We start from the raw sequence: 25,304 nt of genomic DNA on the forward strand, positions 1-25,304 counted from the left end.
AGTGCTCGTTTGGATAATTCATGAGCAGGTACTTGTTGATGATTATCAGCCATCTTGCTCCCTGGAACCAATCTCTTTGACAGAGTATCTACATGACTATTCCATGATGCTTCCCATGTCACATGACATTAAAGTGAAACTTATGTATTGTTCTACAGCACTGATATTCAGTGGCAATGGATATTCAAAAATTTGTATGTGAAATATTGACATTTTATTTCAGAAAGGTTTAAACAACCACAAACATGACAGAACTGTTCTTGTATTTCCACTTTTGTTGGAATAGATATGAAACATCAAATAGTTTACATAGAAACGTTTTATCAGATATTGATTTATACAACTCAAAAGAAGTTAAAGAACACCCGATTCTTTCGTATTACTTATATAACAGTTATAACGAATCAGGTTTTTTGATCAAGTGATAAAACTCAACTTCTTGTAATAGGTCTGCCATTGCTGTGTCATACAGGTGTACATACATACATACATACAGAGGGGTGCACACACACCACTTATTGAAATGTACTAAACAGTCATACATTCTGAAGCTTAGGGTTTTTCTGATGTACTGGGGGGGCACGGGTGGCCCAGTCGTCTAGGGTGCCGCAATTTACTGTGCAGAGTTGCGTCCCTTGGGCACGCCAGAAGCCTATGATTGTGGGTTAGAATCCCGGTTCGCCCCAATTATGTTTCTAGGTTTGTCAGCACCATACCCGTGCTCGTGGGTTTCACCGAAGTGGTAAACGTCTGAGACCTGCATCACTTCGGGCTTTCCTCCCACATTAAGCTGACACGCCGTGATATAACTGGAATACTGTTAAAAGCGGCGTTAAACCCAACTCACTCACTCGCTCTGATGTACTGAAAGTAAACATGGTACATAACTAAACTAACTTATTTTCCAACCGAAACTTGCCAAGTCACAACACACCCTGCTTTTCTGTATACAAGCAGTATTGCTGAATCAGCACTAAGTTTGAATGCATTCACTCTTGTTAATGCACATGGACCTTAAGTTTGAATGCATTCACTCTTGTGACTGTACATGGACCTTAAGTTTGAATGCATTCACTCTTGTTACTGTACATGGGCCTTAAGTTTGAATGCATTCACGCTTGTTTCTGTACATGGGCCTTAAGTTTGAAAGCATTCACTCTTGTTACTGTACATGGGCCTTAAGTTTGAATGTATTCTCTCTTGTGACTGTACATGGGCCTTAAGTTTGAATGTATTCTCTCTTGTGACTGTACATGGGCCTTAAGTTTGAATGCATTCACTCTTGTTACTGTACATGGGCCTTAAGTTTGAATGCATTCACGCTTGTTTCTGTACATGCGCCTTAAGTTTGAATACATTCACTCTTGTTACTGTACATGGGCCTTATGTTTGAATGCATTCACTCTTGTTACTGAACATGGGCCTTAAGTTTGAATGCATTCACTTTTGTTACTGTGCATGGGCCTTACTGTACATGGGCCTTAAGTTTGAATGCATTCACTCTTGTTACTGAACATGGGCCTTAAGTTTGGATGCATTCACTTTTGTTACTGTGCATGGGCCTTACTGTACATGGGCCTTAAGTTTGCATGCATTCACTTTTGTTACTGTACATGGGCCTTAAGTTTGCATGCATTCACTTTTGTTACTGTATATGGGCCTTAAGTTTGCATGCATTCACTTTTGTTACTGTATATGGGCCTTAAGTTTGAATGCATTCACTCTTGTTACTGTACATGGGCCTTCATAAGCTGGAAAGATGACAGGATGTGAAACTGATATGTTTTGTTGCCAGCGTCTGAAATTCTGCAGGATACACTTTGGGATCATTATAGTTCATGGCCATTGCTAGATGTAGTTGAGCCCCTTCATGGAGTGGGTTTGTGGTTCAGTCCCATTAATCTAGATCTTTTGTAAAATTATATTTTTCTCTCTTCTGAGTTCTTTCATGGTCTTCAACAACAATTTCTTGCCATTAAAGGCGACCATGCTTGTCGTAATAGGTGACTAACGGGATCGGGTGGTAAGGCTTGCTGACTTGGTTGGTGCGTGTTATCATATTCCAATTGTGTGGATCGATGCTCTTGATGTCAATCACTGGATTGTCTGGTCCAGACTCAATTATTTAAAGACCACTGTCATATAGCTGGAGTGCTGCGTTAAACGACAAAGAAACAAATCATTTTGACGAGTGTGCTACAGTGATACTCTCGTGTGGCTTGAACCTGACTGTAGCGTAGTGGCTACACAAACTATAAACACTGAATATAAAATGTACATGAGTGACTCTCAGATTCTGAGTTGCAGAACAGGAATGCACAACATGGGGGTGTTATTTTTGGCAGGTAGGGTTATCCTGATGATGTCAGAATGGACAGCTGATTGTCATTAAACTGTGAAGGGGGCGGTCGGGTAGCCTTGTGGTTAAAGCGTTTGCTCATCAAGCCGAAGACCCAGGTTCGATTCCCGAGATGGGTACAATGTGTGAAGCCCATTTCTGGTGTCCCCCCGACGTGATATTGCTGGTATATTGCTAACACACTCACTCACTCACTCACTCATTAAACTGTGAAAGAGTATCACACCATGTATATGCAGTGCATTTATCTAGATGGGTTGGGGTCAATATGTAGATTGAATTCTGTTATTCTAGTGGTTGGCTGTGAACGTTTGTCCGCTGTGAAGATCCAGGTTAGAATTGGTCAACCAATGCTTGTCATAAGAGGCGACTAAAATGGATTGGGTGGTCGGACTGTGTGGATTGGTTGATTGTGTGTCATCATACCCAGTCAATATAGAATGCTGCTCATTATATCAATCACTGGTTTGCCTGATGCACCAGACTCGTATTTACAGGCCGCAATGATGTAGCTGGAATAGTGCAGACTGTGGTGTTAAACAATACACGTATGATGCTCAATTCATAAGAGAGAGTTGGGTTCAACGCCACTTTGAACAGTAGTCCAGTGTCTAGACACAGGATCTAGACACAGGAGCTGGTCACAGGAGCTGGACACAGGAGCTGGGCACAGGATCTAGACACAGGAGCTAGACACAGGCGCTGGCCACAGGAGCTGGTCACAGGAGCTGGTCACAGGATCTAGTCACAGGATCTAGACACAGGAGCTGGTCACAGGAGCTGGACACAGGAGCTGGTCACAGGAGCTGGACACAGGAGCTGGTCACAGGAGCTGGACACAGGAGCTGGTCACAGGAGCTGGACACAGGAGCTGGACACAGGAGCTGGACACAGGAGCTAGACACAGGAGCTAGACACAGGAGCTGGTCACAGGAGCTGGACACAGGAGCTAGACACAGGAGCTGGTCACAGGAGCTGGTCACGGGAGCTAGACACAGGAGCTGGTCACAGGAGCTAGACACAGGAGCTAGACACAGGAGCTGGACACAGGAGCTTGACACAGGAGCTGGACACAGGAGCTAGACACAGGAGCTAGACACTGTGACACCGAGTTAACAGGCAGGGCATCATGTGTTGTAGCCACTGACTGTGAGGTGACAGAATATATGTGACAGTAGTTGATCTGGGCATTCTCAGAGACTGCTGTTGTGTGTTTATTGCTACAGTCAGCAGTAGTACGGCAGATCATGGTCTATATCTCATAACATCTGTAGCTACCTGCTGTTATCAGTTTTGTCACCAGGAGGCAGGATGCCCTTAATCGTTTATATGTATCAATTAACTCATTCAAGGAATGGAACTTCATAATTGGGTCAACAGCTGGTCCCATTCATGGTTTATGCTACCATCAAGAAGAAAATATAATAAATATGTGAATCTTAATAGCGTAATTAATAGCAAATATAAAATATATATCACATTGTCACTTGTCATATCTGACATGACATATACCAATATTTGGATTTGGCCCTTTAAAACTAACTGCAATGCAAGATTCTAGAAAAATATTTTTTATTTTCTCAGCGTTTGGAGGTGGCAGATCCGTATACCAACTAAAAAATAAGGTTTATGTTGTCCCCTATTTAGGAACAAATAAGATGCAAGATGTGTCAAGTTATTGATTATCTTAATCTCCATTCGACCCCCTCTCCTACGACAGACCAGTGGTCCCAATGCTAGACAGGTCCAGCATCTCGATTGTCTGGGACATTTAGCCAAAGAGAGATAACTGGTGAAGGTGGTAGAGGCGAGTCACCTTAGCCTTTACCCAGGACCCTGGAAGCTTCATCTCCCTGCATGAGCACCCAACCACACAGTCACAGTAGGATGACACACAATCAGTGAATCTGCCAGGTCAGCATCTTGTCTAAGGCCTCTGTGACATGCATGGTTAACTACTTCATCCCATATTCCAGGGGCGGGCTTCACATGGAGATGATGCACAAACAGGGTTAATCACAACATGACTATCTGTAATTGATGATCTTAATTAAAACACATAATTTTTATAGATGTGATATTGTGATTGGAGCCTCTAATTGTAATATAAGTTTATTGTGTGATTTCATGTATTTGATTGACTAACAAAGCAATTATTTTTGTGTTTGTGCTTCCCACAGTTTGGAACCCATTTTCAGTCAACTTCAGAGTTTTCTGTCTTTGGGGTAATCATTAACAGGATTAACCCATCTGTATTTAAATGATCTAAATCAAACATTGAAAGGGCTGCTAAACGTTTTATTCTTCTTTAATGCCTTGATTATATTTATGAACATCATATCCTACCTAGATATGGTAAAAAATTATGATCTCAGGTCATTGTAGATTTGATCTTATTTGATCTGATCACAGATATATCTTATGTGTGAGTGAGTTGGACAGATTACCGCTTTGAACAGTATATGACTAAGTTATAACTCTCAATTAATGTTTACATCAGCATTCTCACTCACTCACTCACTCACTCGCCTACCCACTCACTCACTCACTCACACACTTACTCACTCACTCACTCACTCACTCACACACTCACTCGCCTACCCACTCACTCACCCACTCACTCACTCACTCACTCACTCACTCACTCACTCACTCACTCACTCACTCACTCATACCAATGGCAAACACGATAACCTGTTCACTGAGCTAGAACAATCACCAACAGGTCTGTCATCTGGGGTATCATGTTCCACATCCAGCGTGGCGTCTGACTCATGTAATGTCACCAGGCCACGTCATCCATATCTCAACACTCGCCCTTAATGAATGAGAAAAATAAACAGTTGTGGACATTTCCAGATTACATGTCACTAAACAGTGAGCTGTCTGTTTCCATGTCATCATATTGATCATGATGCAAAAGTTATAATGAGATGATGCCTCATTGTGTTGAGGACTCCATGACATAACTTGATATCCCCTAATTACATGGTGATACCAGTGCTAAAAAACAAAATGGTGATAGGAAGAAAACACAAGGTAGTACTTTGTAAACATCAAAAACAATTTACATGCTTTGAGAGAAACATTTGTGAATACTTGCTGATTGTTCTTGCTATTACATCTGGTATATGGAGCAATGGATAGAGACACGTTTTATGTCTCCATGGTCTAATCTAACGTGGAATAAAAGAGTAAGAAAATGTGTGAAGCTGTGTATATTACCATGGCATTTTGCTGTGGTATAATATATTGAGTGAGTGAGTGAGTGAGTTGGTTTTAACGCCCCTTTTGACAGTATTCCAGTTATATCACGGCGTGTCAGCTTAATGTGGGAGGAATGCCCCTAAGTGATGCAGGTCTCAGACGTTTACCACTTCGGTGAAACCCACAGGCATGGGTATGGTGCTGACAAACTTAGAAACTTAATCGGGGCGAACAGGGATTCGAACCCACAATCATAGGTTTCTGGCATGCCAAAGGGACGCAACTCTGCACAGTGAATTGCGGCGCTTTAGACGACTGGGCCACCCGTGCCCCGGTATAATATATTGGTGAAGGAGACAGACAGTTTATTATTCAGGGGTGAATGTTGTATAAGACAGTGTTTAATACAATACATCACTACAGCATTGTGTCATCAGACAATGAAGGCTACTTATCATTGTACACGTAACAAATGATTTATCAGTTTGTACTTAAAAGTGATAAAATACAGTGCTTATTGTAATCCACCAGAAGGCGCCATGCTAGTTCCAGGGCATCTTGATGTGTATTATATTGCCAATGGCTGACCCACAATGTCTCACATCACACACGCTGTTAGATTGGAATCCCTTATAAGGGATGATGGGACTGTTAAGATGTAAAATATGGTATGAATCAAGTCATAAAGCCCTGCTGTGTTTAGACCTCTAGTGGTTTAGCAAGTGCAATATTTCCGTTTATGCTTAACGGTACAATAATAATGGAAAACATTCTCTTGGCTGATAATTTTTCGGAAGTAATCTGTTTTATCTTGTGCAGTAATGATAATCATCACGAAAGCATTTGAGCTACATAACATTGCACATTAAGTAATCTTTGTTAAGCCTTGTATTTTTTATTATTTGGTTAACAAACCAATTGTCCTAAGCTTCAGTGTGGGTAATCGGCAAAAAATAAAATAAGTTTCCACTTCCAGATTAGTACTGCTACTAATGACTGAAACACGAAAAAGTTTTAAAATGGCAAGGTAACCGAAAGAAAACTGATTGTTTTTCTTTGTTAGATTAATTCTTTTTATATGTATTAGTAACTATTTCTTATGAACAGAGGTACTAGTAATCAAATCTGGTGTTTTCTCTTTTCACCTAATAATATAACTGGGTCCAAGTTTGTTTTGGTCAAAATTCATGGAAGTTTTTCTTCTAATTTCAGGGTGTTTTTGTCAGTTGGTCTTGTAAATCAACTAAACAGAATATTAGGCCTTATTTCTATTGAGTTTCATGTCAGATTGGTGAAACCATCAATACACAGTCTTCAATTACTTTGATACACATCATAATGTCATAGGATGTCATTACCAGCACAACCCGTGAAGATCCGGGGTTGAATAGGTCTTCAGCAACCCATGCTTGCCGTATAAGGCGACTTTGCTTGTCGTAAGAGGCGACTAACGGGATCGGGTGGTCAAGCTTGCTGACTTTGTTGATGCATGTCATCGATCCCAATTGCGTGGATCGATGCTCATGATGTCAATCACTGGATTGTCTGGTCCAGACTCGATTATTTGCAGACCACCGTCATATAGCCGGAATATGGCTGAGTGCGGCGTAAAACAACAAACCAACCAACCAGCACAGATAACAACTTTAAAAATATTATCTATAGATATGTGCAAAAACACTTTCTTTGATCATGTTGATGAGATTTATGTTCAGTGAGATCAATGTGACAATTAATGTCATCTCCCTAAATTGTAGCTATGATATTATGGTGGAGGAACAGCCAAGGTATTTCTTTGTAACCTTGTAAACACAGATTCTAATCCAACATGGCTACATTGTGTGGAGCCATTCTTTAAGTGCACCCTGCTGTGAAATTGATGGAATATTGCTTGAAGGGACATGAAACCTTGTCCCTCTTTCTGCTGTTGTCATGGTTGTTACATAACAATCAATATTTATCTCCTTGGCATTTCAGAAACTGTAGAATCATTAAAGGTGAATCCATAAGTCCACATGGTCGGCGTCAACATTTTTATCTTTCCGTGGAACATCGTTTGGACATGGCCATTGAAAAAAGTATATTTTTAAAGAAAACATGAACAACACTATGAAACCTAAGATGTTTTGCTCCATTTTGATATTGATCGCTGTTTTGATGCGTTGATGCAACTGTACATGCAGCTTTAGGCAGTGTTCGAAATAAGCGCTTGCCTGTGGGCCAGTGGCAGGTAGATCTTGTGTCAGGGCCATAGTGTCAAACTTGTATGGGTACTTATGGCCTGCAGTAAATTACGTGTCGATTTATCTGTCACAATAAGCTGCAGTTTTTTTAATAAGGTCCTGAAGAGTTTAGTTGGGACATGCAGCTTCTCAAGTCTCTGAGTCTCCAAAGTGGTAATATTTCCACAGTAGGCCCCTTGTAAAGTGCACTCTCAACCCATCATCTGACTAACTTGAACATGTGTTAGTGTTAAGACAGTAGATATGATTCCAGGTTAGAATTCCTCCCCAGCAACCTTCTCCCATAAGCAACCAGGGCCCACTTGCACAAAGCGATCTTAGCGCAAAGATGATCGTGATACCCATACTTTAACATAGGCTTTCAATAGTCTTAGCGCTAACATTGATTTGTACAAATGGGCCCTGGTCATGAGAGGCGACCTATCATCGGGTGGACAGATTCAATGATGGTCGTGTACTTCTCGAGGGCGGATCCAGCATTTTTAAAAGGCATGGGTCCAAAATATCAAAATCTTCTCTGGCGTGTCATCACACCCCAACAACATTGAACGTTGTTCAGTATATCAATCGGTGGATTGTTTGGTCTAGATTCGATTATTTCCAGGCTGCCATGATATAGCCGGAATATTACTGAGAGTGGCAATAAACACCCAACCAACAAGCAGTTGATATCCTGCACAGATTCTGATTGTCTCCACTAACCTAACCAACCCAAACCAAACCATGTTACACCAAATATTAGAAGCTTTTGAGATGCACAAGGGGCAGTGGGGTAGCCTAGTGGTTGAAGCATTCGCTGATCACGCCCACATGGCTACAATGTGTGAAGCCCATATCTTGTGTCCCCCGCCATGATATTGATGGACTATTGCTAAAAGTGGCATAAAACCATACTCACTCACTCAGATACACAATTTGTCTATACTTTGAATTTGAAGCACGCATATTTAACAGCATCAAATCCATGCAAGATGGTGTATACAATGAGGGCTGTGTCGACACAAGAGGATAGGTGTTTCAAACAGTGTTTGATAAATAAGTTCCAGGTTTTAAGACACAGCTGGTTAGGAAGAACCAGAACACGGGCGGTTAGGCAAAGTCTTCCAATGTGGTGACAAACAGTCCCATATTCACCATGGCATGCCTTGTTTACACAGTCCCTTGTACAAGCATGACTTGCTGGATCATACACCTACCTACTGCATGTACTGCGGGCCGTGGTTCAATACATAGATCTTCCCAGTCAGATGTTGTCATAACACTATGTTGTTGTATGACTAATTATCATTACTGCTTGTTAAGAGCAAGTATATCATATCAAATTGCAGAACTTGGCATATCCACTATACATAACACATTTATTAAACTGAATTTGCACTGTTTCATAGTCCTGCACCATGACTGTGGAATATATTTATTTTATGAAAACAAAACCAAAACCAATCTAGATATATATACAAAAGCAAATCTAGCCAGCTCTAGCCAGCTCTAGCCAGCTCTATTCCACATGAAATCAGCATCAGGAAAATTATTTGTTTTAATTTTGAAGGAGAGAAATGTATTGTGTAATAAAAGAGTTCATAGACTGTATGTAAGTCTAACTTAGTCTACTTTGAGTGTTATGTATTAATTATTGCGTGGTTACTTTCTGATTGGTTCTATGGGTACTGATTTCTTGGTTCATCTCCACGTTTCAACTTGGGAATCGGCACAGAACATTACAGATATTTCACAAATGTTCAATGTGCTATATGTTCCTGACCTGGCCACACGTTTCTGTTCTGCAATGTCCACAGTGTCCACGTTGTCAGTGTCTACATTTTCCTGCCGTGTCCATATCTTCCTGCCGTGTCCACATGTTCCTGCTGTGTCCACATTGTCCACATGTTCCTGCTGTGTCCACATGTTCCTGCTGTGTCCACAGTGTCCACATGTTCCTGCTGTGTCCACATGGTCCTGCTGTGTCCACAGTGTCCACATGTTCCTGCTGTGTCCACATGTTCCTGCTGTGTCCACATGTTCTTGCTGTGTCCACAGTGTCCATATGTTCCTGCCATGTCCATCGTGTCCACATGTTTCTGCTGTATCCACATGTTCCTGCTGTGTCCACATGTTCCTGCTGTATCCACATGTTCCTGCTGTGTCCACATGTTCCTGCTGTATCCACATGTTCCTGCTGTGTCCACATGTTCCTGCTGTATCCACATGTTCCTGCTGTGTCCACATGTTCCTGCTGTGTCCACATGTTCCTGCTGTGTCCACATGTTCTTGCTGTGTCCACAGTGTCCATATGTTCCTGCCATGTCCATCGTGTCCACATGTTCCTGCTGTATCCACATGTTCCTGCTGTGTCCACATGTTCCTGCTGTATCCACATGTTCCTGCTGTGTCCACATGTTCCTGCTGTGTCCACATGTTCCTGTTTCACAAATGTTCAATGTCCTCTATGTTCCTAACCTGGCCACACGTTTCTGTTCTGCAATGTCCACAGTGTCCACGTTGTCAGTGTCTACATTTTCCTGCCGTGTCCATATCTTCCTGCCGTGTCCACATGTTCCTGCTGTGTCCACATTGTCCACATGTTCCTGCTGTGTCCACATGTTCCTGCTGTGTCCACAGTGTCCACATGTTCCTGCTGTGTCCACATGGTCCTGCTGTGTCCACAGTGTCCACATGTTCCTGCTGTATCCACATGTTCCTGCTGTGTCCACATGTTCCTGCTGTGTCCACATGTTCCTGCTGTATCCACATGTTCCTGCTGTGTCCACATGTTCCTGCTGTGTCCGAAAGTTCCTGCTGTATCCACATGTTCCTGCTGTATCCGAAAGTTCCTGCTGTGTCCACAATGTCCACATGTTCGGGCTGTGTCCACAATATCCACATGTTCCTGCTGTGTCCACATGTTCCTGCCATGTCCACAGTGTCCACATGTTCTTGCTGTTCATAGTGTATACATGTTCCTGCTGTGTCCACCTTTTCCTGCTGTGTCCACATTTTCCTGCAGTGTCCACATGTTCCTACTGTGTCCAGATTGTCCACATGTTCCTGCTTTGTCCACATGTTCCTGCCATGTCCACAGTGTCCACATGTTCCTGCTGTGTCCAGATTGTCCACATGTTCCTGCTGTGTCCACTTGTTCCTGCTGTGTTCACAGTGTCCACATGTTCCTACTGTGTCCAGATTGTCCACATGTTCCTGCTGTGTCCACATGTTCCTGCCATGTCCACATATTCCTGCTGTGTCCACAGTGTCCACATGTTCCTGCTGTTCACAGTGTACACATTTTCCTGCTGTATCCGAAAGTTCCTGCTGTGTCCACAATGTCCACATGTTCCGGCTGTGTCCACAATATCCACATGTTCCTGCTGTGTCCACATGTTCCTGCTGTGTCCACATGTTCCTGCTGTGTCCACAAGTTCCTGCTGTGTCCACATGTTCCTGCTGTGTGCACAATCATGTCCCAATTAAAAGCCAGCGCTGCAATCCCCAAAATAGAAGCAATTCCAACTTAAGCCAAAGCCCTTCTTTCTCGCTAGGATCTTATTGCTTATGGTGGTGCTTCTCTTTGCTGGTCAGACAACTGTCATGTGATCATGTAGCAGTTGTCAGTCAAGCCACTGTTCTAAATCTTGTACAATTGTTAGGAGTACCCACAAATAATTGGACATTCGTTACAATTAATATACGAGCCAGCATGCTTTATGGGACTCAAAATACAACATCAAAGTAACACAACACTGCATAATCAGAATGTGGGTGCTTGTCCTTTAGTCTGCAATCATAAACCAGTCTGATTAAGCAAACAAATGTAAATCCTAACAACTAAGTAGACATAAACCTTTCCCAATTCACTAAAATGGCATTCCCAGGGACATACATAAAAATATAAATGTCACTACATTTGAGCTTTAGAGGGATCAATACAGATGACTGTGATGATAATGAGGTAACAAAGGTGTTGCCGCTGGGGAAGTAGCCTGCCACCATTGGTGTCGAGGGCATTAGAGGCGAATGCCTCCTCTCGATCCATAACTCATTAGGCTACAAGTGTGTTCATTCTGTATCCTCTGTATAGCTTCATAAATTACTTAAATCATCAGCTCATTAAGTGTTACATGATCTGTACTCTGGGGATGATCAACACACAACATGATTGTCATGATTCAGACTGTATTGTGTTGCTTATAAAAACATAAACATTAGAATAAAAAAGGGATGAATGAAGAATACAAATTAGCCATTATTTTATTCTGTGTTATATATAACAAACTTATTATCTATTCAGGGAGGGTCGGTAAGCCTAGTGGTTAAAGCGTTCGCTTGTCACCCAGCAGACCCGGGCTCGAAGCCCATTTCTGGTGTCCCCCGCCGTGATATTGCTGGAATGTTGCTAAAAGCGGCGTAAAACCAAACTGACCCACTCACTATTCATCATGTTCATATACTCATAGACTCATTCACTACTCATATATCCTGAAGCTTGGTGTTCCATGTCAAGTGATGGCCTTCGTTTTTCAGCACTTGCCTCCACTTACAAGGTAATGGTGGCGATCCGGACACAGACTGCATCTCTTATTTCGATGCATAAAATATTTTTTAAGTTAATGGTGTATCAGATGATCATCCTTATTCATAGTGTTAAAACAGGTTTTCTTAAACACCTACTTATCATGTTTATAGAAAAGATTGTTGGAGTGTGCAAGTCAAATGTGTTGGTTGACTTATTGACAATCGTTTGTTGAGGACCAATCTGGAAGTTTCTGACGACCCAGACAAAACAGTGTGAGTCACTGAGAACTCCATATTGAAGGGACTTGTCGAGACTCCGGTCGATCGTTTCATGTGGTCATTGTGCCATGTGTAAAGTGAGCTGAGAGGACCAACTGTGGAGAATGTCTGGCTTTATAAGCAGACAGAAAATGTTGAGGAGTAATCGGAAGTTGAAAAGACGGTTGAAATTCACAATGTTTATGAATGATTAAGTCACATTTTTCAACTTTCATGGACAAATCGGGAAGCCTATTCTGTTTGTTTGTTGTTTAACGCCACACTCAGCAATATTCCAGCTATATGTCTGTTCTAAACTCTAAATTCAACTTGCTGTTTGGTACTAGAAATAGTTCAAATTTTGTAATTGTCACATGGCGGCCATTCTTGCAGTGAGTGTGAGTGAGTGTGATATTTTACTCCATTTTAAGCAATATTCCACTATTCCATCAATATCAAGTTTCGGAGTTGAGGAATGGGAGCTTTGACGCCAGAATCAGCTGCGCGCATCATTATGCCCATATTAGGAAAAGTATTTGTGTCCTTGGTCTAACAGCCACTATGGGTACACCATCACCCCCAGTTCTCTACACATCAACATCATCATTGCACATGACAAATATTGATACACATATTTTCCATACAGTATTGTTCAACTAGAACATCTAACAATGTTTAACTGCTACAGAAAATAGATACTGGGTAATTATTCATTTCATGTCTTGTTGGAAAGAATGAAAAAACTTAATTGTTATGTGAATCCAAAAAAGATGTGGTTACCATAGTGATGGTATTTGATGCAGCAGTGAAATAATGCTCACCTTTGATGAAGTATATGACATTTCTGTACTGGGTTGTTGATCACTTGGACTCTTGCATTACCATTACTCCCACGGGCTAGGAATGGATTTACTAACATGGCCCCATAACGGCAATTTTTGGTGATTAATTTCTCCTTAAAATTAAACTTTGCAAGACCAATTTAATTTTCCCTGTGGAACAATTGTTCATGAAGAAAGTTGAATATGTATTGATTTTAGAAATTGCATAATTTTTACATATCTCTGTTCTAGTTATGATATTATTCTGCTAACATTTTCCAGAAGGATGGGCGGTGGTGTAGCCTAGAGTTTTGAGCATTTGCATATTCTGCCAGGGTTCCATTCCCCACATGGGTACAATGTTTGAAGCCCATTTTTGGTCTCCCCTACCGTGGTGTAGCTTGAATATGGCTAAAAGCGTTGTACTATCCAAACTCTCTCGCTCACTCCAGAAGGTCATTTGTACAACCCAAACTGCCCCCGTGGTCTAGTGGTAGAGCATCCGCCCGGGGAGTGGTTGGTCCGGGTTTGATCCCCGGCCGTGTCATATCAAAAGACGTTAAAAGATGGTACTTGTTGCTACCCTGTCTGGCGCTCGGCATTAAGGAGCTGAAACAAGGACTGTTCGGCTCAGAGTCGGTATACTGTGTCTGAGTGGGGTATTCATGTTAAGCTGCAGCATGGTATCTCAGTGGGCTAGCACTATAAATCGGCATCAGTCCGGACTAGTACAAGCAGCCACACACACACTCGTGCATGCATGTCGCTATATAAGAGCAATAATCTTGGACGCGACGTTAAACCCCATTTCACCACCTCACCTTGTACAACCAAAAGGAATGATTTTAAGGGGAGACCATTTCAAAACACAGGTAGATGGTGGAAATATTGACATGAAAGTTTAAACTTAAGGAAAATATGAAGGATGAAAACACACACTTCAGTAGCCTTGCTCCAAGGCTGTACTGAAAGAAAAGTCCATGGATGAGTAGCATTTCTATCCTCCTAATAGGCAAGTCTAGATATGTGGACAGACTCCTGTCTCTTATAGGGACAACTTGTTCTTGTTATTTACATATCTAGCAGTTATGATTTAAACAAATAATTATTTCCTTAAAGTCTTTTGCAAGTCTAACACTTCAGCTATGTTGTATGTGACAGGATTCTGAATATATGACGCTTGATCTATTGACCGAAGAAAGAATGAACAGCATCATGTCGGTGACCATTATAAAGTAACAAGACTGTTGGATGGAATAACTTTAATTATGAACCTAATATTTGGGGATCATGAAAATAATGGTCCTGATCATAGTGACACAGATATTACTGTTGCTCAACATGTCCGTGCTTCTGTACTAAGAAAGTGTTATCCCAAATATAACATAAGTTACAATTAACCACTCTCTGAAAAGCATTTTTATTCATAGCTTCTGCCATGGGGGCCATGCCAATTTACATTTGTCAGAGGGGTACACAAAGTTTAGGATATAGACTTACAGTTGTCAGACTTCCATTTTGTGGAAGTATGGTATCTGAGGGGGTTAGATCGCTGACTTTGCGTTCTGGCGATCAAGCGCCTCACTCTAAGAGTGTGGGTTCGAATCATGGGTGGGACTCCTCCCAAAAAAATACTAGAATTTGTACTTTACTAAGAAAGTGTAATCCCGAATATATCGACCCGTGAAGATTCCGGGGTAGAATAGGTCTTCAGCAACCCATGCGTGCTGTAAAAGGTGACTATGCTTGTCGTAAGAGGCGACTAACAGAATTGGGTGGTCAGGCTCGCTGACTTGGTTGATTCATGTCATTGATCCCAATTGCGTGGATCGATGCTCATGATATTAATCCCAGGATTGTCTGGTCCAGACTCGATTATTTACAGACCGCCGTCATATAGCTGGAATATTGCTGAGTACGGCGTTAAACAACCAACCAACCAACCAACCGAATATATCATGTGTTATGCCTACTAGCTGACTGAGTACTTTCAGTACGTACACAGGAATAGCCTGTCAATGTATCACAACAGTTACAGACCCAATACTAAACATGTGTCGTCATCATAATCCCATTAGTCAAGCTTCATGCAGAACTGTGTCAGCTATTTGATAACATCAAATATCTCGTATATTGACAGTAATGACCTGATTACTCAGGCCAAACATTCTTAGTTGTAGTAACAGGAAAACACTGAAGGCACATGTCAATACAGTGTTCACAGACTGTACTTGGTCAGATTGCTGGGCGTCATTCCCTGTATGATCCAGGTCTTTACAACACCTCAAGAAAATCAATATAAGATACAACCGACACTACGCCAGCTGTACTTACCGTATAGACTCCAAGAAATAATCAATATATTTTCAATTGTTGGATGAAACGGGAGCTGATTTGTATGCTACTGAGTACAGTGGTGGGATGATGTCATTCCGAAGACAGTCAAAAGCCTGATAAAAGGAGAGCAACAAACACATCGAAGAAAACATACAACTTTATGGATAACAACTTCTGGTTTATTGAATAGTGTGACGTTTCGAAGTAGATTGTTATCAAGCTTGATAACAGTGTAAGAATATACATCGAAACGTCACTGTATGCAATAAACCTGAAGTTGTTATTCATAATGTTGTATGTAAGGCGCCGCGATTCGCTGTGCAGAGTTGCGTCCCTTGGGCACGCCAGAAACCTATGATTGTGGGTTCGAATCCCATTTTGCCCCGATTATGTTTCTAGGTTTGTCCGCACTACACCTGTGCTTGTGGGTTTCACCGAAATGCATCACTTTGGGCTTTCTTCCCACATTAAGCTGACACGCCGCGATATAACTGGAATACTGTTAAAAGCGGCGTTAAACCCAACTCACTCACTCACTCTTACTTACTCCCCCACTTCTAGAATGCCAATCAAACTGTTAACAGTGCATGTGTATTTCACGACCACATTTCACCTGGAGTGTTACATCACATGGGTGTTTATCAGCAGTATTCATCCTCAGGGAGCTCTGTACTTAAAGGCCTCTGGACAAATTTTTCTTGTCTTGTCTGTAAAGTATTTTTATCAGTTGAGTTTTGATACTGAAGGATTATATCATCCTCGATCTTCCAGTGTATTAAGGGATTTGTCTCGACCTGCTTAGAGAGAGGCCGACATTTACCCCAAGTCTGCATTGATTGTTAGTATAAATTCCCAAATTGAAATGACAAATTTCCCTAATTCATGTAAATGTAGTTATAGCTAATATGTATGGCTTTGTAACTAGTATATCCATGACAACAGGGCCAATAAGTAGAAGAGGCACTAAAGTTAAGTTGTACATTATCACACTGAATGATATTACATGAGGATAATAAAACCTATTTAAGAAACCCAATTTTGAACAAAATAAGGGTTTTTTCCCTGCCATGGGCACTTTGTTGAGAATCCAAGATTATATCTCTGTGTCGTATATCTATGTTTTATTTTTGTAAATATCCTGGACCCGTTCACAAGCCAAGCATCTTTACAGAAGTGACATGACCGTCAACAGCTCCCTGTCACTAACCTAGCACAGAATGTCTCTTGTGTAATTTGCAGTGGTATGACAGGGATGTATCGAGGATTCCAATCTAAGTGACCTTGGCTGGTAATTTTGAAAAAAAGTGTTATTTTCGCTCAAATTGGTCAGTGAAATATATTGTTTAAGTCACCACTACAATAAACATGATAAAGGACACAACCCTTTCTATATTCATAAGAAATCTCTGTCAAAGCAGAGTCAGTTGTATGATTCTGACTATATATGAGCACATGTTTATGAATCACTATCAAATAGTCATAATACCAGGTGTTCACGAAAAGGTGAGTGTATCCTTCCCCTCCGGTGGCACCATCACAAACACATGCAAAGGCAAGACAAATTGTTCACCTGAAAAAACAAGGGAACACATGGTACAAGTCAACATAGGTAATTGCATTGGACATCAGTTGGAAATGTCCACCACATGTCTACCATAAATATGTTTGAAAGATTTACTGAGGCTTTGAATGTTGTAACCTTGATCTAACAACTTCTGAGCAAGAGTTGTATGATGCTCTTTGAAACCTTGGTCTAAAGAGCATCCTCAATTGTACGTCAAAACTTGTCAAACGTAGACACCAAGGGCTGGAGCTGCAGGAATATTGCTTGACATAAAGGTTACCGTATTCGACGTTATTAGCGCCCAGGGCGCTCTCAAAATTAGAAATAGGGGGCTTTTATTAGAATATTAGTTTGGTGGAAAAAAAACAGAGTTGAAAGATACATTTCGTGGTTTATGCTGACAGCCTGAACTGTTTATATACGAGAGATGTATTTTTCCAGAATTTAATTGCCCATAATTAAGGGTGCATATAACACACGAGTGCGTATTATACACGAATAAATAAGTCTTGTGTATATTGATCAATCGGAAGGAATGCTAATTGGGACTGTTCACTTGCCAATATATTAGCCAATATCGCCGTGGGCGCTTATTAGAGCGGGGCGCTTATTACGTCGAATACGGTAACTATAGGAAAGTTGAAGTCATTCCTTAGACTTGTCATCCAGTCTTGTGGCGAGTGTTGTGTCACTCTGAATCTTTATGCATAGATGTAAATATAAAAGGGATGAGGTGGCCTCACTGGTCTCCTTTACCTCCAGATCAGGTAGCTAAATCAGTGGAAGTGACCATTAAATGACCTTGTTTTGACTCTGCCAGACCAAGCAGAAATTGCATATAGAATCAGATCAGGGAGGGGAGCACTATTGGTGCCAATGGGGATGCCTACTTCTTGCCCAAATGTCTTGCCCCCAATGTAAAACAGATGTTATCACTGTGGAAGTCCAAAGCCATAATGCAAGTTATTAATATAAAACATGAATTGGGAAATTGTTTGAGTGAACTTCCAACATCCCCTTGCCACAGTATCACTGATAAAAGTTCATATCCCTCGTGACCCGTGAAGATCCAGGGTAGAATAGGTCTTCAGCAACCCATGCTTGCCGTAAAAGGTGACTACGCTTGTCGTAAAAGGCGACTAACGGGATCGGGTGGTCAGACTCGCTGACTTGGTTGATGCATGTCATCGATTCCCAATTGTGTGGATCGATGCTCATGATATCAATCACTGGATTATCTAGTCCAGACTTGATTATTTACAGACTGCAATCATATAGCTGCAATATTGCTGAGCGCAGTGTTAAAAACCAAACCAAACCAAAACAAAACAATCCCTCCCCCTCCCGACGATTGTCAACCCTTAACCAATTGTCAAGCCTCACTCTACTCTTAAAATAACCCCACCACTAATCTCAACCTTATCCCCAAACCCCTCCCTCACCAATAACCCCAGTCATGCCATGTCCCTCATCATCGACCCCACACCCATACCCATCACTGAACATACCCATGGGGAGATGGGGCTGAATATTGGTCGCTGGGCAGGTCTAGTTAAACCCCTATAACAACCCCTTACTAGAACAGTGGGGCATTTACAGAGGTCCATACTATGTTCTGGTATTATAAGCACACTGTCAAATCAACTCATATCCTCTCTCTCTCTCTTTCTACATCCACTGGGAACTTCCTGATTGATTGTAACAACGTTTCAGGGCTTTTTCTTGCCCCTATAGCTGCAGGTAAACAGCTGAATGCTGAGTAAGCGTATTGAGTTAATATATCATATATGCTAATAATGTTTATCAGTTTAATGTGACAATGTTTTTGTAGCAACACTTTTTAATCAATAGTATTTATTAATAATAAGAATAATTTGGATGAAGTGAAGCTTCAGCTGGCATGGTCAATTGTGGAGGTCACCTTAATGTAATGAAGAGCATTTGACATCAAGAAGGATTTAGGTAGACAAATCTCCTTGTGTAAGCCATGCATTGCTTGAAATTAATATGTTTACGTTTTGCAAAATGTAAATATCAAAACCTTTAATTACACTTTTGCCACAAAACCTGATTAAAATGCCCACTTCTGTACCCTTTGTACCTTTGTCAGCAGGATATGCATCCCAGATCCATGCATTCATCATGTTCATCATGTTCATAGATATTGTTGTTCAGCTCAGTAATTGTGTTTGAGAGTACGGGGCGGTCGGGTAGCATAGTGGTTAAAGCGTTCACTCGTCACGCTGAAGACCCGGGTTTGACTCCCGACATGGGTACAATGTGTGAAGCCCATTTCTGGTGTCCCCATGCTAAAAGCAGCGTAAAACCATACTCACTCACTCACTCACTCACTCACTCACTCACTGTTTGAGAGTACAGTTTTGTTTTGTGAAATAGGAAACCAGTAATAAGATTTGCTGTTTGTGCTCTTTTCTTTTCTTTTCTGTTCTATTTTCAGTAATCCTAGTGACCTTGGTCCTTTCATTCACTTAGCTTTTGTAGTTTTACATTTCAATAAAGCACAAGTGTATTTCAACAATTAATATTTTACACAGATTTCAGTGCTTTAGTATAACCAGTGGTACAAGGGGGGGAAGATTTGTGTCAGAAAAAAAAGTATGTCAACAGCCCCTTAAGATCCCTTCCATAGTTCTATATATATCCTACATGAGGAGTCACTTTCAAGTTCTCCCACCCATTTTCAAGTTCTCCCACCCGTGAAGATCCGGGGTAGAATAGGTCTTCATCAACCCATGCTTGCCTTAAAAGGTGACTCTGCTTGTCGTAAAAGGCGACTAACGGGATCGATGTTCATGATGTCAATCACTGGATTGTCTAGTCCAGACTTGATTATTTACAGACCGCCATCATACAGCTGGAATATTGCTAAGTGCAGCGTAAAACAACAAACCAACCAACCAACCTACATGAGGATACACAACATTGTCCTTGTGCTGGAACAGCTGTCAACATTGTGGAACACCTATCACAATGTATCTGCTGTAGATGACAGTATAGGGTGTTATTCCCTGTCTCTTCATCACTGATGCTGCAGGCATCATTGCAACATTGCAACACAAGTGAACTCTTTATCACTGCCATGGGTTATATGCCTACGGCCATGTACAGTGATATTTAACATGTCAAGGTAGTAGGGCTGGGAGGAGTCCGAATTTTCTACCCGGGTTCCCATCCCCCTATAACCCGACCCTACCCGGGTACCCGCTGTAGGTCTCAAGAGATATGTACAAAATGTCCAATTGGGAAGAGTTTGACAGTAGCCCTGGCAAAATGTATTTAGATCCACATATAAAATGATCTGGTCATGTCTGAAATTTTATCTTCAGAAGGGATGAGAACATTAGTGACTTGTAATGTTACCATAGAGTTCTATTTTTGCCATTAAACAATATATCACATGACTTACCACGGGTCCTGGTAGTCCTGTGGGTACTCGGGTCCTACTCAGGTAACCCACCCGACCCAAGTACCAGAGTTACCCGTCCGTAATGAAAGTAATATGAATAATTATGGTAATAAGCCTACGTATGTGTTACTAGCCATACAGGATGTAGATAAGAACGTCAGGGATCCAGGTAGACACATATGCATTTTGTTTGTGCAGTCTTTGTTAATAATAAAAAATGAATGATAAATACAATTTTCTTCTTATTTAAGAACATATTCAAATGCTGATGTTGTGGAATATGGCTAGCCAGACTGGCTTATTTTTGTCATCAGGGGGGCACGGGTGGCCCAGTCGTCTAAGGCGCCGCGATTCGCTGTGCAGAGTTGCGTCCCTTGGGCACGCCAGTAACCTATGATTGTGGCTTCGAATCCCGGTTCGCCCCCATTATGTTTCTAGGTTTGTCAGCACCATACCCGTGCTCGTGGGTTTCACCGAAGTAGTAAACGTCTGAGACCTGCATCACTTCGGGCTTTCCTCCCACATTAAGCTGACACGCCGCGATATAACTGGAATACTGTTAAAAGCGGCGTTAAACCCAACTCACTCACTCACGCACGCTATTTTTGTCATCTAGACTGGTCTTGATTAAGTCAAATGCAGAAATTCCGCTGTCATGGTGCAGGACTAGCGAACTAAAATGTATGTTTCCCACTCCCAGGAGATTAAAAAAAGAAATTACCGGTAATCAAGTCGTCATGAAAGATTTGGCAAGTCTAGTTTGCATTAGCTTCGACATGTCCTGGGCTCCGTTTAGATTATACTTTTCATTTTGTAGATGTACATCTGAGTTTTACATATGACTTAGATAGTTAGTGTGTCAGGCCACCACAGAAATCAGGGACTCTTTAACTTCTTTCGAGTAGTGTGTGTTTTCAAATACAAGTTAAAGATGAAAGGGGATTGGTCATTTTTGTTTTAGGGGAGGGGGGCTAGTGAGATTAAGGGGGATGGGATTGGGTGTTCTTTAACTTCTTTTGAGTAGTATATAATTTAAATATGAGATAAAGATAAAGATAAGGGACTCAGGGCCAGTTAGATTAAGGGGGTTGGTGTAAAAATGATATTACACAAAAACTAATCCTTTTCCCCTCCCATGCCCCACCACTCAAACCACCCTATGGTAAATGACCAGTCCCTAAATTTAACTTTGGGACTAATTGTTAGGCTATTCATGGACATGAATGAATCAAGGACTATGTAAACAAGGATGTCGCTCTGGTCACGTCCACCTCAGTGAGGGGTAGAGAGCACTATACTGGTCACTCAGTAACTGACAAGAGGTCACGTCATCAGCTGTCTATATATAGACACACACACACACACACACGCACACACTCTCATTTCTTTTGTTCTTTATGCATTTATATTTAGAGATTAGTGTCTTTTTATAGTTTTGTTTCCCATGATTCATTTGATGTAAGTGTAATAACTGTCTTAGCTCACCTTAGCCTTTTACAGCTGTGGCACGAGTTATTAGCTCACCAGAACAAATGTTTGGCAATTTGTATTTATGTCTTGAACTAATGTTTGGCAGTTTGCATTTATGTCTGGAACAAATGTTTGGCAGTTTGTATTTATGTCTGGAACAAATGTTTGGCAGTTTGTATTTATGTCTTGAATTAATGATTGGCCAGTTGTATTTATGTCTTGAACTAATGTTTGGCAGTTTGTATTTATGTCTGGAACTAATGTTTGGCAGTTTGCATTTATGTCTGGAACAAATGTTTGGCAGTTTGTATTTATGTCTGGAACAAATGTTTGGCAGTTTGTATTTATGTCTGGTACAAATGTTTGGCAGTTTGTATTTATATCCGGAACTAATGTTTGGCAGTTTGTATCTATATCTGGAATGAATGTTTGTCAGTTTGTATTTATGTCTGGAGCACAATATCTGGCAGTTTATAATTATGTCTGGAGCTAATGTTTGGCAGTTTGTATTTATGTCTGGAACACATATCTGGCAGTTTATATTTATGTCTGGAACTAATGTTCGGCAGTTTGTATTTATATCCAGGACAGCTGTGTGTTGCCATATAAGGTAAAAGGAGCTTACATGTGTCAAAGAATACACAATTTCTTGTCCCTACATTAGGGATATATCACTATCTGCAATTAAAATGCAAATATAGCAAATCCTCTTATTTTTGAAAGATTTGTCTTTTTCAGAAAATCTGAAGGAGATCAAGGGCATTTGTTGCTGACCAGAGTTATGTCCCTTAGCCATTCCAGGATTTACTATTTAAGTTCCCAGATACCTTTTTTGTTGTCCTTGGTACATACCTTTGCTTGTTGACTTTAGAAAAGTGGTAAATGCAAAATCTGGGCTATCCTCCATACTATGGCTAACACACTGTGATACTTGAGCAGACCCATATTAATCTATAATGTTTGTAAAATCTCGATCTTTTTCACACTGTTAAAGAGTGGGAAAATATTACTTTAGTCAACTTTACAAAACCAACATAGGCCATTGACATTAACTTCATCTGTTGGTAATTTACGATTATTATGCTTTTTTATGCTTTAATCTTTGTGACTATGAATGCAGTCTATTCCATGATTTATTCATAATCAATACAAGGACGACTAAGTTGCATTATTAAATGATGGGAGTCCACAGCTTTAGTATACTGAATGAATTCAGGCTACTCGACTGTCATCCCACTATTGTGATCTGACTTTATGGGACTTTTACTGCTGGTGGAGCCTACAGTTGCCATCGCAGTGCAAATTAACTGTATCTTAATCAATTCCAGGGAGAATTCTATAGGCATTGTTCCAATTTTAAACTACACTGTCTGTCATAATCATAATATGAACATCCCGTTTAGAAACTTTTATTTGGAAAAAAAAATTACACTAATGCATTTGTGTTTTTTATCATGATGTTTTATAGAACCAATGACCCATAATTTCACAAATGTGAAAACCGAAATAAAATTATAAGGACATTTATCTTTTAACCCCTGCTGAGTTACTTGCTGTTCCCATGGTTAATACATTTTCTGTAAGTGGTATTTTAGAACTTATGTCACTGAAGACAGAGCTGTCTTGTGGAGTTTCGCTTCTATATTCTTTCAAAGCTATGTTTCTGTTCAGATGCTAGGGTGATAAGGAACTCGGTAGTCTGGTGGTAGAGCATCCGCCCAGAGAGCTAAAGGCCAGGGCTTCAACCCCTGTCTGCGTCATACCCAAATAATATGCTCGAAATTAAGCGGCTAAAACAAGGACTGGTCGGCTGGGAGTCAGTATACTGTGTCTGAGTAGGGTATTCATGTTAAACTGTGGCATGGTAGCTCAGTCGGCTAACACAATAAAATCGGCATCACTTTGTAGACTAGTACAAGCAGCCACACACACACACACACACACACACACACACACACACACACACACACACACACACACGTGTGCAGGCACGTCGCTATATCATGCAATAATCCTGGACGCAACATTAAACCCCATTTCACCGAAAGAAGTTGAAATTCACAAGTGACTCTGTCTTCATAAATGTTGATATATTTCACACACAAAGTAACAGTGATGCAGGCAGTGGTCCATTTGTTACCATGACGATGATAAAGGACATACACGACTTCTATGTACTTCTGTGACAGTTGTGACACTTTAATTATTGCTAAACTGGTCATTGATTTTATATCTTTTCCCTACCGACTATACTATTTTATTATACTGTGACACTTTCAAAAAAAAGTGTTTTGCAAGTTTTAAGAAAAAAATCTGTAAAAGTAACAGGTGTTATGTCGTATGTATATAGGCTATGCAGTAACAGAAGGATGATCTATATGGAGGACAAGTTTCTGTATAACATATTGTCATCATCATGAGTCTGCACAGATACTAGGCTTGTGAACATAATCACATATCAGTGAAACTTGATCCTTGTAAGTCAATTCTTAATGTTTTGTCCTGAACATGGATATGTGATCCCTGACATCGTGGTGTGCAGTGGTTCTGTGTTGGTGTAACATGTGTTCACATGTCAATGTGACAACACAAGCTGGCAAATACAACTATATTCCAACCATCATTTCCATCGGGGGAAGGGGGGGCCCAGTCGTCTAAGGCGCTGCAATTCGCTGTGCAGAGTTGCATCACTTGGGCATGCCAGAGACCTCGAATCCTGGTTCGCCCCGATTATGTTTCTAGGTTTGTATGCACCATACCCATGCTCGTTGGTTTCACCAAAGTGGTAAACGTCTCAGACCTGCATCACTTCGGGCTTTCCTCCCACATTAAGCTGACACGCCGTGATATAACTGGAATACTGTTAAAAGCGGCGTTAAACCCAACTCACTCACTCATCATTTGCATCATTGTACCTGCAGAGATAAAATAAAACAGAATGGCTGCAGTAGACAAATCCCGAGGTATCCTGACTTTTCACATTTTACATCTGATGGTCCAGACAATGACAAATATGTCATCATGTGTTATTGCTAAATGAATGTTGAGTTTGATTCCCCTAATGGATACGATGGGTGAAGCCTGTTCTTGATGTCTCGGAACCAGCTGT

General features: G+C 41.0%; 1 protein-coding gene across 2 annotated transcripts in view; it reads left to right on the forward strand.

Moving 5' to 3' along the window:
• LOC139473691 (phospholipase D1-like) overlaps positions 1 to 25,304 on the forward strand; it is an 83,926-nt gene that overhangs the window by 10,557 nt on the left and 48,065 nt on the right. The gene's annotated exons all lie outside the window — the stretch shown is intronic.

The sequence above is a fragment of the Haliotis cracherodii genome, unplaced genomic scaffold (genome assembly GCF_022045235.1).
Source record: "Haliotis cracherodii isolate W230 unplaced genomic scaffold, xgHalCrac1.p SCAF_3, whole genome shotgun sequence".
NCBI classification, from domain to species: domain Eukaryota; kingdom Metazoa; phylum Mollusca; class Gastropoda; order Lepetellida; family Haliotidae; genus Haliotis; species Haliotis cracherodii.